The sequence below is a fragment of the Varroa jacobsoni genome, unplaced genomic scaffold (genome assembly GCF_002532875.2).
Source record: "Varroa jacobsoni isolate VJ856 unplaced genomic scaffold, vjacob_1.0 scaffold_705, whole genome shotgun sequence".
Classification (NCBI taxonomy): Eukaryota; Metazoa; Arthropoda; class Arachnida; order Mesostigmata; family Varroidae; genus Varroa; species Varroa jacobsoni.
Window position 1 is genome coordinate 117,345 of NW_019213607.1, and position 13,215 is coordinate 130,559.

The 13,215-nt window shown below is 41.9% G+C and overlaps 1 protein-coding gene across 1 annotated transcript in view; it reads right to left on the minus strand.

Annotated features, from left to right (window-relative positions):
- Positions 1 to 3,470: 3,470 nt before the first annotated feature.
- LOC111262824 (uncharacterized) overlaps positions 3,471 to 13,215 on the minus strand; it is a 62,071-nt gene continuing 52,326 nt past the window's right edge. The window contains exons 2-4 of the transcript XR_015312056.1: positions 7,902 to 8,434; positions 6,189 to 6,312; positions 3,471 to 4,101 (exon numbers count right to left, since the gene is read on the minus strand). The gene's annotated coding sequence lies outside the window, so the exon portion shown is untranslated. The remainder of the gene's footprint in view (positions 4,102 to 6,188; positions 6,313 to 7,901; positions 8,435 to 13,215) is intronic.

Genomic DNA, 13,215 nt, shown 5'->3' on the forward strand with positions numbered 1-13,215 from the left:
CATTGCCGGCATTTTCATATGGAGTCCAAGCACCCACCGGCCGCGAACAAACATTACAACCATAAAATACAATCGGATTCGGTTTGATCGCTCTTGCTGATGGCCACTCAAGCGATCCGTAATCAATCATCGCGGCGAAATAATTGATGCACACTCGATCTCTGTCTTACCCATAATGGCGGGAACTATGAGTTTAGCCATAAATGTACGAATATCGAAGGGGAATATCACATGATGCTTGAATGCTGAGCTCTGTAACCAAAGCATCCTTACATATACCAAATACAGACTACTATAAAATTGTTAAGGCTTACCAAGGAAAAGGGTCAAGTTGAAGCTATCAAACAAAAAGCACTTTTATACACAACAAGTTCAGGTTGTTATACCTATATATTCTCTTTTTTTTCTGATCTTATCGCTATCAAGCAAATTTGAGTGTTTGAACAAACTGAAACCCCTTGAATCAAAATTAGCGGAATGCCGAAAGCCTTTTACTTGCGTAAGTTTGCATCCTGTAACCATATCAGTTTCTTCGAAAAGGCACGTACACACATAATTCCAAGTCATCTAAATTTTTCGAGGTAACTTCAATTGTATGCCCACGCGCAATCTATCTAGACGACTAAAGTCAATACTACATATTATGCTTTAAGATGCGTTTCAAGCGAGTTAAGTGCGTTCTCTTGGCAATACCGCCGGCGGTTACAATTACATTCTGAGGGATACGTCGGCGAAAATTTTCTCCTATCGGCGTCGTGCACCATGTACGTCAGCGTTTCGCGCCAGGCCTCTGATTAATCCGTAACAGTGCAGGAGTTACGTATCTGCTTTTTTCTTTCTCGTGTTACGCTGATATTTTGAATGAGCCAGGTTAAGGAACAAAATAATATGATAATAATAATAACAATAATAGAAAACAACGTTTCTTTGATGTTCACGACGAATAGTAGACTTCTTGCTCGCAGTCGTAGTTGAACTACTTCAAGTTAAGCTCCTGGTAGCGTGTTCACATTAGGTCAGAGTAATAATATCAGTTAGGTTGCGGAAAAGTCCCGGGGCACAATAATGATGTTTTTGATCCGAGCTAAAAGGACCATTTCTTTGTTTTTACCTTGTCAAGCTGCGCGAATTTGTAGCAAAGCGATAGCTTGCATCTTTTTAATATGAGTTGTAAATTTCACACACCCTTTTCGCTTTTGCCAACAAAATAAGTCGATTTACAGTCGACAAATACTATAATCGGATTAATGAACAACGGTGAAAATGCTCTGAAAGCTTCCGTGTAGGCGAATGCTAAGCGCTTAGGATCGTGTTCAAAAGCTGCGTTTAACACGATATTGTCTCATTGCCCTGACAGTGAGACGTCTGGAAGTATCCGATGAAGACCACCGCCCAAGTAAAAGCTATACGCTCTCATGCGTTCTAGTTACTATTGAGCTTCAAATTTTTCTGTACATAAGCAATATCAATGTTGTATTATCATAGTAAGAATTTACTATTATTACTTTTATTAGAATTTCGTGCATCTGCCACATTATCCGGGGATCGGTCCGGAACTCCGCCTTTCATCGTCACCTCGAAGCCATGTGAAAGTGAGCGGACATACAGCAGAAACCTCTCCAAGCACAGGAAACCTCTAACGGCAACACTGAAATCGCCGGGGGGCAAATGGCGATATTTGGCTGACCCGATGACGAATCTCCATGATGAAACCAAAAGCAGTGGCGGTCGGTGGCCTTCCTGAGAAGTAATTCGCTGTGCTCTTCCCATTTCCAGCGGCCACTCTTACCCATCGCTAAGGGTTTACCTTCGATGGCAGCAAACTTTTTGCGAGAGCTCGTCGACTGAGTCTCCCTTTTATCCATGGCTGCAATCTAAGGAACAAACGCTAATTGTTACATCAGATGATGGGAACAGCCCCACACGACGAGCTCGCCACTCAGATGTTCATTGCATCCAAAGTCTGACTACAACCTATCCCGGTCTTAAATAACGGGGGGAAGCATTGGTACCTCTTGAAACGTTTAGTGATAGAATTTCCAAATGGCCACATCAACATGAGTACAATGGGTTTCCTTGTGCACTAAGTGACTTGCCCAATAGTTCCACGTTGCGTCCGTTTACGTTTCGAGAAACTGATTCGTTGACTGCACTATTAGTGTATCACGAATTGAATATCAGCTTAGAGCTTCGTCCTCTTGACTGTGTTTAAGTGTACCTATTGTCGATGAACGCGTGCTATAAGCACTTAGTGGCAATAGTGATCGCCGCAACGCTATCGACTTGGAAATCTTAGAATAAGCTTCAAATCATTGCTAGTGCCTTGGATCAAATCGAAGATATTTTTTACGGCCTGAAACCTAACGAGGGGATGGCAATGAGTGCGTGAACGACGAAAAAGTCTCACCCGCTTGATTTCGCACTCAGGTAAGGTTAAGGGAATGAGCCGACATTAAACAACGTACTTGTCCTGCGTTTGTACTTGGAAACAAAACAGAGTCCTAGAAAAGACCACAGTGACGCCTCATATATAACGCGTGTTTATATAAGAATACGGATATTATTAACGAAGTGGTCGACTTCTAACACCACGATTTTTTAATATATTTACAAAGGATGCTATCCAAGGTAGTTCTTTGAGGTAATATATTGTAATTAATACGACCGTGCTGGCTTACTGAAATATCATGACACTGTATTTTCGTCAAGTAAAAGTTCAATTGCGTCATGGACGTGTCTACCATATCTAGCGCAAGTTACTCCCGTTTCAAGTTAGAAGGCGCATACGGTCGATGTTGTGATTCTGTACACATGAAACTTTCATTTTTATGGTAGTCTATTTAAAAATGTCTTGTGATGACGACGATTGAGTTGCATCGAATACTACAGTTCTCAGACGCTCACTGACAACAAAATAGATTTAATAATTTTTTTAGCTAATTAATGTTAGTCTAAAGGTTATGTCTGAGACGCATTTCTGCACGCTATGTTGAAGCGACTTCAGCGTACAGGCTAGTTCTATCTATCTAGAAAGATCCTGAAGATTATTAATCTTCAGGCAGGCACCATAACGTGCGAGCACCAATAATATCTCTCAAGATATATGTAAGGACACCAACGGCAAGTGGGTCTAATCACTGCGAGGCGAGGTCTGTTTCCCCAATCTCCTATCGTTATTTAACCGGTGTAAATAGCAGTACTTCGTCCTCCATCCCTCCTCATCTGAGGTCGTGTCGTCGTTTTCCGGCCGATTGAATTCAACCTAGAAAACCTCACCAGACAACGTGGTAAACCCTCTCTAGGGCTCTACCTATCAAAAGAAAGTACGCATCCCTTACCCATTATATGCTTGTAGCCTAACTAGTACGCAAACCAAATAGCTATAAAAATTATTGTGTCGATTTACAGGGCTCTGTATTGACCGGGCACTGAAATACGTTAGAGCGCCGGTAAGTAAGCACACAGATCTCTACGTTAGCGAGCAGTTTTCTTACCACTGGGTCAATGTTTTTGTACCTGTTACAGCAAACAAACGCCTGTAACGAATAGGCTATACGTAAACGTTTTCATCCTAGCAGCAGACGAGCTTGAACCTCATCCACTAGGGTAGCAGCAAGATAAATGTGTTGCGAACTTCTTTACAATGTGTCGAGAGACCAGAGATATCATATGCTTGAATGTTCCTATGTTCTATTGTCGATTATTAGATAATTTCATCCACTTTCTTTTTTTTTTTCGTTTAAACTTCATAAGCCCACGATGGCGCGTCTTACAGAGCACTGACGTTCACAGTTCCCACTGCCGATACACTCGGTAACGCCTTATGGATCCACTATCTAATCTGTCCTTTATACACGAACATTTGATTAAGCTGCACCGGCGGTGCATTCGGCCTAGAAATTTGCCAGAGGCCTATGCCTCGTTTTGTCCTATCCTCGACGGTCGTCTCGTTCTGCCACCGCTCTTTCGGCCGCCTTTCTCCACTCGCTTTTATCATGGACCCGAACACGCTGCTAGTGTATTTCTGTCGTCTAGGGATCTTCTAGTCTACAGTGTCGTACAGTATAATAGTTCTAGTTTGGTGGCTGCCCGCTGCAGTAGCTGTGAAGAAAAATAGCCAAGTATTAATGGATGACGCCCGATTCACACAAATCAGCCTGCGCAGGATATGTACCCATTGTCATCGGGTTGACTCGCCAACTAGTAGGTTAGTTACCCGTGTATAAATAATAGGGTTGGGTATTTTTCCTTTATTAACAATAGTATTGTTCGAATATACCAAGTAACAACTGTATTACGACTGTGTCATTTCTAAAAAAATGTATCGTTTTCAATTAAAACCTAATTATTAATTAATTAATTATGTTCGTTGCATTTGTAGTTGTTCATAGGCTCGATGTTGCTATTCAATAAATGACAATAATGCAGTTTAGGTTTTTGCTATAAGTTCAAATCAATTGAACTTGTTTGTTTAAGTTTATGTATGTATGTATGTATGCATGCAAAAACAAACGTACAAAGCTATTCGGGTAACTTATGCGCATAATTGATTCGTTATCTAGTTGATACCCAGCTCTGTCCAGCTGAAGTAGTAGAAGGCGTGGTACTATCAAGTAAGCCTAGTTGCTTTATCTGTAACGACGACAAGCTGAGTTCGCCATGTAACAACTGCGCGAAAAAATTCAAGGAGGACACAGAAAAGCATTGCTCAATTCCATAATCGCTCTAAAGGTACACTACTCGTATCTGAAAAATCAGTGCATAAAAAATAATAGGTCATTGGATGCAGATAGTATACCACTAATTTTTAGACGTTCAAATGTAATCTTTCCAAAATGGAGCCAGATCGACTTGCTTTGAAAGTCTTAATGAGGAGCTGTGCAACAGTGTCCTGTATTGGTAACCCACATATTCGATCTATTGGGTAACATGTGACAAGCAAGAAGACAGTATCTTTGAACAATTGTTAAGAACAAAGTGGAGTCTCTTATAATATTGTCACGCTGGTCATTTGGTTTTAAGGGGTATATTTTGCAATCGTGTATTTCACCCGGAAACTGTGGCGCAAGAAGTGCTTGATAAGAGTCCGTTTGGCGGCGAGCGCCGAAACGCGGTGCAAGCAAGGGATTAGATACGGCCGGAACAATCGGATCTAGAAAAAAGAGAACAGCCGCAATACAGCCAAGTGCTATAGAGTTACCAGCAAAGATTCGTCCCTCCCGGGACTCACCTCAGTCTCCAGCTATCTAAAGCATGAAACTACGACTCACTTGGGCCCTCTAAAGGCAGAACAAGAAAGCGCCAACTTCACTTTTGTCCTATTCTGCCACCACATGAATTTGCATGACCTCGAAGGCTTTTACTATAAGTCGAACAATACAGGGTAAACAAGGGACGCATAAACAATAATTTCACCGTAGTGATTATAATAATAGTAGTATTTACGTGAATCATGAATAAATGAATAAATAACTTGGACAGACTGTATTAAAAAGAAGTCTTAGTTCTTTTGTAAATATGCAGCCTGTTCCTTAGCCTACTTCAATTTAAAATGTTTAGAAACCTAGGCAGAAAGGCAGCGAGGGAACAAGCGAAGTAAGGATTGAGGGGAACCAGATACGACGACTTTGCGGGTAAAGCTCGTTACGCTTTTGGTGCTTAAGACAAATGAATAGCTCTGTATTTTCTCAGATAACCTTTTCGCTCCGCTCAGGGATCAGTACGATAGTTCTCGTGAATCTGTGAATTTCTATATGTCTATATACCTCTACAAGCAATCTGGATAAGGCAAACGTGCGCGTTGTGCCTTCTCATGGTCTTCATACAAGAAAATAGCTCAAAGGAGTCGATTTCTCAGAGGTGTTGTTAATCATTATTAGTAGCATTATTGCAGAATAATACGAAAAACGTATATAAAGGCTTACACAAAGATCATTCTGGTGCAGTTCATCGTAAGGATAGCTCGAAATCTTTTTGTTAGGATAGATAGCTGTCTGTCTGGACGAGAACTACAACCTTATGCGGATCGCCTGTAGAAACTTGCTTATTCAGTTGCATACTGGCATGTCGTAATTATAAACCTTAGTTTTGAAGTATTTTAAGATAGATTTCTCTACGAACTTCAGTCTCACATAAACAATCCTCATGCATATATTTGACTAAACTTCATTTGAGTACCTGCTACCGACCTGATTGAAAACGCAGCTTATTTGCATTTTCCCGATGCGGCCGTCGATCAGATCATATAAGTCCACTCGTTTTCGACATCTCCCAACCTTGTTGTTTCAGTAGTTTCAAAATCACAACGAGTTTCTGAAATAGCACCAAAACGATAAATGACTATATCTTGGCTAACCCCGAATAGCACTATCTTTCTGCTGGAATAATGGAAGCACTGAAAGCGAAACTGGGTATAAGTACTATTTTTTTTCTTAATACGTTGTTTTGCCCGTCATTGAGACGAACCACCATCAGTTCCTCGTTCACAAGCAATAATACTTCAATACCTATCCAAAACCGCGCGTTGCTCTAGCGGCCACTACCTGCGCGCGCTATTTAAAAAACATTTTTGACCAAATATATACCTACAACATCACTTCTCGTCGTCCGTATTTCCTTATAGATAAAAGAATACATTGACGGAACGAAAGCCAACAACGCGGCCGGCCGAATGGAGGGACTCCGAAGATTTCAGTAGTAGCTTATTTATAACGGCCGTTAAAAGTTAATGTGTTGGAAAAAAACAACGTCCCGAACTTTGTGGGTTTACTTTTTTAGGCTGGTAAACAAGTACGCCTATCTAGCTCGAAGCCTTGCGTAGAGTTAGACTTTCCAGTAGCGGGACTTTTACTAACGTAATCGGACTGCTGGAACGTATTTTAGCTACGACGCTTTTTTTCTGTTAGCATTCACTGTGCCTAATGACTAGTTACAACTCGGCAATATGGATTTGACAGTGGTCGTTCAATGGACACACAACGATTTGCCAGTGGTACATCAGATCAATAATAATAGCACGTACATACACGTGGATATATTGCACGCGGTTGCTCATCAAAAACCGGTGCGTTAAGTTTTGCCATTGATATATTTACGTGGATTTATGCATGGGCGTAAATCATGTCGTAGCATTGAAGTTTTTCGTTAGACGATAAGAACTTCTCCAATAAAACGGAAGATTAAAAACGCACCACAAACGTCTGAAAATCTGCTTTAAAGACGTAGATGAGAAAACGTAAGGTACTTTTCAGAAGCACCGTTTACTTGCGTGATTTCAAAAACTTGTTGTGTATAAAGTATGTAAGTTAGTTGTCTGGCGTGCTCAAGATTTTTTCGAAAGCGAATTCCTATATCGAGTAAGTGTACATTATATGAAATATTCAGGTGTATACACTCGGGTCTATCGCATCAGGCTGTATAATACGTAAGATCAAATGGCCTGCGAAGGTGGAAAATATGGGAACACGCAGATACACTGGCAAATGATTTGCTAGGCTTAAAATCAGCAACCCTGGTTGACCCTGTATTTATTTCCTTTTTGTTGAATGGCCTTTTCCGGCTTCTTGGTAGATAATTGCCTCTGCAAATAGTATCATTCGTATCAATATTTATAAGATTTTTCAAAGTTAACTTTGTGACAGAATATCGGCCGCTGATCCGCATAAAACCAGTATTCCACTTAGAACATCGTTGAAACAACACTCGATACCACATAATTAAACAGTTATATACGGTGTATATTTTGTTCGACAATCATTTCTACAAATTTCTTGCCACAAATAGGGCCATCCTGTTCCAGCGGTACTGAAATTGGCAAACTTTGCCTCACACTTTATTTTGAAGATCTATCAAAACTTAAATAGAAACGCGTATACCTTATGGCGATGTAAATGCTTTGATACCTTACTGTCATTAGCCTTTGTTCCGTACAGTGAAGATCTTGAAGTGAAGTTCTTGAGCAAACGTTCACCTCTGTGCGTGCTTTTCGTTGCTTTCTTACTAACAAGAAACAAGCGTTTACGCTTAGGAACGTCTTCAATCAGTTAGCGTGGACGGGAGATGTTAGCTTGTGGAAGGTCAGGACAGCAGACCTTGACGCTGCCGCCTAGACAAGCGACCTCTTGTGATCTTTAATGCGTCCCCAGAGGCCTCATCGGGAATTGAGTGGCGGATCAGCGGGAGGAGACGCATGAAGACAGCAGACATCAGTTGAGCTGAAAGCCTCATGGTGCATGGGTGTACGTTGAAAGTTTGGTGAAAATCCACTCACGGAAAGTTTTATTTGGACCGCTGCAAGCAAATAGGTCGCGTGCATTCTATCGGATTGAAGTGAAGGGGTTCGAGGAACTTGTGGGGTTTCGGAACACATCGGCGCTTAGGTGGCGAGGAACAACTCCATCCGGATATTTCACCCGAGTTCATGTTCCATCGAAACCTGAAAGAAATGGAGAACGGCAATAGCGGCAGTTTTTTTTTTGTTTCCAAAGAAATTGGCGCCTGAAAGACGAAAACGACAACCACGACAACAGCAATAACAACAACAACAACAACGACACTGTCCGGCCAGCAGTCCATCCTGTAACGTTTCCTTCTTACTTGTAGTGGTCTGATGCAAGTGGCTTTTTTTCACAGCAGCGAGCACTACAGAAGAACAGAAGCGGCAGGAGACCGATGAAATTACAAAAGGAAATGCCAGCACCACAGGAACAGCTACTAAGGACGCGTATTCTTGTGCGGATATTTATGTACGTTCTTCGTTCTCATTCTACTATTGAATCTGCTATTACACGACAAATACAATGTACGTATCGACCTGGGCGCATATAGGAAAACACGTGCATTCAACATGACCTAGTCACAGGCCTACTATTGCGGAAGAGCACCGCTTCTCACTCATTGTCTCAAAACAGTACAGTTAGTACTATCAATAGGAAGTGGCAACAATTCGTGTATACTTTAAACACGCTAGTTACTGATAATAGCAATTTGTATCCACGTTGCTAATTAGCTTTCTTCAGTTATTCAGCAGAAACGGAACGCATCCTAGCGCCCTGGTGTTCTACCTTTTACCTGCGTTGCTTACATTACTATCTATTTTAGACAGAGAGGCGTATTAGAAGCGATTGTTAGATTTATGCACGCCACAATAAAAAACTATAGATGCGTACATGAATAGGGTAATGACGCATAATAGAACAAGTATATGTGGAAAAGAGTAGGTTTATCCAATTCAAACTATTCTGATGTCAATCATTAGCTTTGTCGGTGAATTTTGTTGTTTGTGAGAATAGAAGATGATCGGGGACGTCGAAAGTAGCCTGCTACGATTACAGTTACGAGGTTATGTGCGTGTCGGATTTGTCGATTTTGGCAATTTGTCGAACGAGGATAACTTGGCAGGCTATCGCGGGAAAAAGGGTACTCAGGCACGCGCACAACGAACATTCGCCATTGGGAGGTATTGCAAATGGCGTACAAAAAAGCCCACGCGTAAGTGTGTGTTAAGGGGCGGAGGGTGCCGGGCCAACCAGGACAAACTACGCCACGGTAAGGGCACTATCAAAGCGAGAGGGCTAATATCAGATAGAAAAAGCCCATTCTGAATTTCTCTTTCCCGATTCCACTCGTTGAGATCGGAGAAAGCGGATCAGCGAAGCAGAGAAAATGCCAACAGAGAATGAGCAGAGACACAGAAATAACGACAGAGATAAAAGCTGGTAAGACTGAAGCGTAGATAGCTGGCCCTGAAAGGAAAAGGCTTTTCTAAAGTAAAAAAAGATGAGATAACGCGCCAGTGAAAGCGGGACAGAAACGATAAGAGAGAAAAGAGCCAACGCCTGAGGGAATGGCGAGAACGGGTTCGAAAAGTGTGTAATACGAACACCAGGAAGAATATGCACGAGCCGACTAGTTAGTTAGGGAGCAAAGATACGAATTCGCTGGTGACGCACCGTGGAGTGCCGCTCCTCGAGGCGGAGCCGAACGCCTTAAAGTACTCAGAGAGGTAAAACAAACGACGTCTGGTTTGAGTAGACAACAGGGTTTGCAAATGCAGGAACACTACGAATAACGTGGATATGGGGAATGAAAGAGCGACGGAGGTGGACCGAAAAGATTCGAAGATGAGATTCAAATGAGGACCGAATGAACCTGCAAGGTGCCCCTGTTCCTGCTGCTCCCGCCGTCGCCGGTGCTGATCTGGCGGTGAAAAACGAACAACCGCACCCGTTCGCAGCACCTTTACGACTCACGTTTAACTGCGAATCGCCGAAAAGCGAAGGGAACGCAGACCAGGGACGACCGTAGAAAGATGCAGAATAGGAATTGGGAAATAGGTTTCGGAACAGCGGCGCCGCGGAATGCAGGCTAGATCGGCAAACATGCCTGTTCCACTTTTTGATGCCCGCGCACTGCTCCATCAGCTCCGTCTATTCCTCCATATGCCTCGCTTTGGCAAGTACTTCTGCGTGTGTCTCTAGCCTCGAAGAGAATGATCCCCTTTCAAACACATGCCTTTGGAGTACTTTGCTAACACTTTGAAGCCGTTTTCCTACCCATTCCTTCCTTTCATGGGGAGTTTCAGTAGCCCGGAAAAAGAGGTGCCTATCATGTATGCGCGCAATTACGCATCTGTGTCTTGGTAAGGGTAATCCGCTTCGAGTCATTCCGTCGTTGTTGTAAAAGAAAATCGAATTCAGAAGAGAAGCAGGGATACATTGAGGGAATGTGAACATTTATCTCTTGGGTCCTCCCTTTCAGGTAGGGAGGGAGGGGGGGGGGCAATTTAGAGGGCAGCACTGCTTTCCAGCCGATGAACGATATTTGTAAAAGGTTATTCGAGAAGGTTACGAACCCGAGTAGAATGAAGAGTAGGTGTACTACCAAAATAAAATCGGTGTGTTGTATCAATAGCAATGCAAGTTATTGGCAACCCTTGTTCTCGGTTGCTTTGCACAATTATGGCGACCGTGATATAAGATTAGTTCTTGGAAAACCACATCAATATGGGTGAGAAGGCAGCATTTCGGAGGATGCGTTCCTCTGGAAATTGTAAAGCATATGCATTTCAAATTTTATAACGGAATTTACAAGTTAACTTTAACAACTCAGTATATCGTATAATTATCTGTTCCCGTTCTATCGCGCACCCCAGTGCGCTATTGTATTAGTTACACTGTAGGATTACTCATGTCACAGTGCAATTAATTTCTGCCATAGAAAACGTAACTATAATAACATGTTGACGTGGACAGATGCCTTAAAATAGGAAGAGCCAGTTTCGGGAAGGTTTTCCTTCCAGAGTTGAGCCCCGTTGGACCACAGCTGGCCTTGGTATTGTTTGCAGGTATGCTGATAGCTTTGTTACTACTCGTTTAAAATGCCCGGTCCGCTAAAATGCTTGATAGGCGATATTGTATGGTGTTGAAAAATACGATTTCATTACTTAATAGGGCCTGATTGCTCTAAGCTTAACTGTGAGCCTATTTATTTTTGCTATATTCCATATTGTGACCGACATTTTATGCGTTTGCCATATGAGCCTTCGCATAGCAGGTATAAATCGCTTGGTACACGCGGGTGTTTTTGTATTTCTTGATAGATTCTTTAGAGTGTATCTCATCGGCCCGTGTGGTATTTCCTACTTCTTGACTTTGTTGTGTTTAGGTACGTCTTTAACGAATTGTTCTTGACATGGCGCAAATAGGGCGGGGATACTTTGAAGTAAATCTGTGGCATGCACTGAGTGACCCAGGTATGACGAAGAACTTTTAGCTTTCGGGTAAAACGTGAGAGATGGCATCCGCCGACAAGGATCAGCATAGTAGGGGCTAATTGTATACGATCTTCAGAAAAAGACTGCTCGTAACGAGGCATCTTTGAAGGCTTTGCAAAAATTGAGGTACTTTAAAAGTGAATAGTTTTATACTTGTTCTTGTTGAATCCGCCGCCATTTACGAGATGATGTTTGGCATCCTACAGCACGCAAGAGACGCTCTTTGAACTGTTGATTTGAAGAGTTTGAGCATTGGAAGACAAGCTCCATGAAAAGAGTAAGCGCATCACCTGCGAGATATACACTAACCGAAATGGGTTCGGGTGCATATATATTCTGAGACCTTTCTTTTAAACATGCTTTAAATATAATGAGTAAGGTATTTTTTTCACAGCGTCTGTAGCATGCTCTATATTACACATTCGTTACAAAACGGCCCCTTATGCTAACGAAATATCGAATTAAAATGTTTATTTGTTGCTTATTGCTACACAATGATGTGATCGAAGGCTTAACCGAAGATCGAATAGAACTTTATTATTATTATTAAGTTACTGAAGTATCTATCATTGAAGAAACAAGAGTGCCGAGCAAATTTGCGAGATGTACAAGGCGAGCCAACCCCAACGTTTGTACTTGCAAAGCTGTTTTTAGCCAGATAATTTTTTCGATTAGGGAGAATGCCACGTTTGCGGATGTAGTCTTGCAGATTGGCTTATGATGATATTTAAAGGCTACCTTTTTTTTTACTAATCGCTTGACGACTGATTAAACAGCAACTTGAAAGGCCATTTTTATTCATATGGGACTGTCGTCTTAAGAGCAATTGGAATCATATTCTTTCTGTGTTTAACAGCTTTTTAGTGTCCTATTATATACCTATATAGAACTCTCGCCATTTCAAATCGGGTTTTGTCGTGTCGTTCCCGTCGAAAGTCAGACGCTACACGAATTATAATGTCTCGTAATTGAAGTGCTCTTCTTCTGTTTTTGTTTGTATCCTTTCTTGGCTATTTTACATGTTATTCACCTATACGTTGTTTCGATGTCCTGCTGCTCTGATGCTCTATGTATGCTTCTGTAGCTTGGCTCAACAAAACGATCTTTTTCTCTTACGGTGTGTGGTTCATTTTTCGATATTTCCCGTTTGTTTTTGCACACTTTCCTCGCTCTGCGGCATTTGCTCAAATCAAATGATTTCTTTCCCCATCACAGATTATTTCTATCGTCGACGCCTGCCTTCTCTGGAAAAAGGCGCGATAATCTAGATGTCAGACTTTCGCAATTGGGTCAGATTTTTTCGCGTACATTCAGTATTTGTGTAGTGTGTTTCATGTCTCGTACGGAACGCGATAGCATAAGGAAGACATTTTTCCTCATCGCCTCGCGGACTGCTGTGCATGGCTGCTAAGAACGAGGCGAGGTACATCCTGTATTGTCTC